General features: G+C 36.3%; 1 non-coding gene across 1 annotated transcript; it reads left to right on the plus strand.

Moving 5' to 3' along the window:
* Positions 1-3,638: 3,638 nt before the first annotated feature.
* TRNAC-GCA lies at positions 3,639-3,709 on the plus strand. The gene has a single exon. It is a non-coding gene; the product is annotated as a tRNA-Cys (tRNA).
* The last annotated feature ends 145 nt before the right edge of the window (positions 3,710-3,854 follow it).

Here is a 3,854-nt window from a genome sequence, read left to right on the forward strand (position 1 = left end):
TAAGGGGGCCTTGTGCCTCCTGCTTGTAATTCTTGTAATTACGTTTTTTTGCTTAATAAACCATTTTGACCTAGCAAAAAAAAAAGAAGAGGAATTCCGAACCAACAAAAGATATTAAGGGCACGAGCAACCAAGCCTAACAAATTTCATGAAGGGGATTTAGTTCTCAAGGCAGCTAAGCATAATCTTCATTCCACGAGGAGCTCTAACTGGGAAGGGCCTTTTATGATTGCTAAGTCAACAGTCAGAGGATATTACAAATTGGCTGACATGAAAGGCAAGACAAGTGTGTCAGTGATTCACGAGAAATGGCTAAAGGTTTTTGACGCATGAAACATTCAGCGTCCCAAGGTGTTTTATGTTCAAGGCATGAACTCTCGAGACACCTAACGTTTTCATTTTAGGATTTGGTTTCACATGTATTTTCAATTCCTCCAAGAGTTTACAACTCTTGCATTCAGTATTTGAATTCAGCAATTTATCAAAGTTATTTTATTTTAAGAAAATCTCTATCAATTCCAAAATACTCAATCACTCACTTATTCAAAACCAATCAAAAAGTCAAAACCAAAATAAAATCTCACATCTCTTAGAAGTTCAAGTTTCAAGAGATTATGGAAAGGAAAACTAAAGGAAGCCGACAAAGTAAGATTCCTGCTTCTGTGCATTCTCCAATACTTGCAAGGCCGGTTTCTCCAACTCCATATTTTCAGTCAATTCAGCAATCTTAGCCATTTTCTCCACCACATCATCACTGGTAAAAGGTATATTGTTCTCTATTGCATCCTTGATGGTGTTGACTTTCTGACGAAGCCACGTAACCAATAGAATGCTTAGAGTGTATCCATTACCTGAGAAAATGATCTTGTCAGTATCGGTAGAAACGACTTTTCCCTCGTGATCCGATATAGCGGAAACTCCTGAATCTAGAGCTACTTGGCGTTCCAAACAAAGTTCCAACAATGCACTTTTCGGACCGAGAAAGCGGAACTGCTTGACGTTGCATATTAGAACTCATTAAAGCCTGATTCGCGTCATTATGTTCGATAAAAGGAATAAGGGAAGCGCCAATAGAAATATATTAGAAGGGAAAAATGCTTCGAAGATGAATTTGTTCCCATGCAATAGTCAGGTATTCTTGACGGTATCGAGCTGGAACAACCTGTTCTTCTTGAATGCCCTGATTCAATGCCAAAGAATTTCCTGCCGACACCATATAGTATTCATCTCTGCTTGGCGATAAATAAACTACCCGTACCTCTTTGAATCTCTCATCAATTTCAAAAAACGGACTTTCGAGAGACCCTCAATGACCAATCCTAGCATGAATATCTAAGGATCCAATAAGTCCAACGTTGATTCCTTCAAATGTGTCAATTGGGCAAATACGTCCATAGTGACTAGGATAGATATCTCGTATCCGAAAACTAGCAGTTCGACCTGTCAATCCTCCATGACCTAAATAACTCAATTTTCGCCCATGAACTATTTGTGTCAATGGATTAGTTCGATCCAAAACATGAGATAAGGGGTGTAGACCGAAAAATGATTCATAAGTGGTTGTTAATGGAGTTGATGTTACTAAATTATGGGGATTCGGGATAAATTTATGCCTAATTGCTCCACATATAGTTCCTCGAACCACATTTTCTAAACGAACCAGAGCCAATCCGAATTGGTCTTGTAACAGATCCGCTACAGAGCGAATACGTTTATTTTTCAAGTGATTCATATCGTCAAGTGTACCCATTCCAAATTTCATTCTGATCAAATGATCCGCCGCTGCCAATACATCTCGTGGTAACAAAAATGTATTGTTCTGAGGTATATCAAGATTAAGTCTTCGGTTCATATTTCATCGACTAATCCTTCCTAATTCACATCTTTGTTGAATTTTTTTTTGTAATTCCTTACATAAGGACTCAGAAAATACCGGATCCCCGCCGACACAAGCAAACTGTTGATAAAATTCCAAAATGGCATTTTCTTTTGACCTTATCGTTCGGGAAAGACAAGAAAATTTCAGGGTAGAAAACATTATCTAGAATTTCTCTTGGATTCGAACCCATAGCTGATGATAGAACTAGAATAGATTTTTTTTCCCGACTCACACTAGCCCATATCCTTGCTTTTCGATCAATCTCTAATTCTGATCTTCCTCCCCAATCGGATATTATGGTGGCTATAGACCGAAATCCCGTTATGGTCCAATTCTGAACGGTAATAAATACCCGGGCTTTGCAATATTTGATTGATTACAATTCTGTATATTCCATTTACTATAAAGGTTCCCGGGGAATTCATTAGAGGAATGTTTCCAATAAATATGGTTTGTTCTTGTATATCCCTACCGGTTTTCCAAATTAATCCCGCAGGTACATATAATTCAGAAAAATATGTCAGTGATTCATACACAACATCTCTTTCTTTTATCAAGGGTTCTACCAATTGATAAGTTTCCACAAATAATTGAAATTCAATTTCTTGATCTATATCTTCTATTTTTGGAAATTTATAAAGTTCTTCCATTAAGCCCTGATCAATGAACCTACAAAACCCCTCAATCTGACTAAACCCAGGTATTGTAGACATTCCCTCATTTCCATCCCGGAGCATCTTAAGCTTCCCATTTATAGAAAAATCCCATTATTTGCTCATTCTTCATCGAACCATATGGATCGATCTAGCAATGATGGAATGTATATTCTGTTTACTGAATCACATGAAATTTTACCCAACTTCATACCATTGAGCAGAGCAATAAGGATAATTTTCTATTCAAATTCGAATTTGCAACAGGATAAAACATTCCTGGAATCATAATTATGCCGATTATACTTTTTAGAGTCTTGTATAAAATATCAAAAGTAATCCAATTTCTACATATTATTATGATATTACAATCCGGTTGGGTACCCAAAAATGAAATGATTCAAGGTTTGATCCGTTCTCTATGAATGGGAGAAAAACAGAAAAATCAGGAATAGTCTAGAGTTTCTTCTTTTTTTTGCGAGGCACTTTTACCTATAGCTATAACAGCCTATCCATCCGTATATTTCCTATCCCAGCTATACTTGGGGCAATACAGGAAGTGTTATATCATAATTTCTATTTTAGATTCAAAAAAAGGGAAGCATGATAATTCCTTATAGACATATATGGCTAAGATACCTAATTAGGATATCATTGTAACAATCTCTGTTCCGGGGTTTACATATATATATAATTGTTGTTATAATGTAAATTTAATTGAAAAAGAAAGATTATTATTGAAAAGAATTGATACTGATAAGTATAAGTTGTGTATCAACTTTATTTTGCTGCCGTTGTTAAGGAAACGAAATTTGAGGTCCAAGAACTCTTCATGGATTCAAGTGAATAGTTAATGGTTCCAATTTGCCCTGCATTTTTCATTTTGTAACTGAAAATCCACATTTACATTTGCTTTTGAAAGATAAAAAAAGGGGGAAGTTTTTAGGTGTTGTTTATTCTGAGACTTGAGATACCATACAATCCATCAAAAGGAATCAACTGGGTTAAAAAAAAGGTTTCGGGGGGTTTAGGAAAGGGAGAAAGACAATGAGATTCAAGAAATAATAAAGAAGAGAGCGTTCCCTCTATTTTATATCCGTTTGTTTGGCGGCATGGCAGAGTGGTAAGGCGGGGGACTGCAAATCCTTTTACCCCAGTTCAAATCCGGGTGCCGCCTCATCTACAAAAAATGGGAAAGACTTTCTTTTTTTGCTCAGCAGAAGCAATAGATTCTAGAGGAAACCAAAAGTAAAAACCATATTTTGGAGAGATATGGGGTAGGTAGTGCTGGATTGTATATTTTATGCTTTTTACTTATGAAG

This window comes from Papaver somniferum, chromosome 1 (assembly GCF_003573695.1).
Source record: "Papaver somniferum cultivar HN1 chromosome 1, ASM357369v1, whole genome shotgun sequence".
NCBI classification, from domain to species: Eukaryota; Viridiplantae; Streptophyta; class Magnoliopsida; order Ranunculales; family Papaveraceae; genus Papaver; species Papaver somniferum.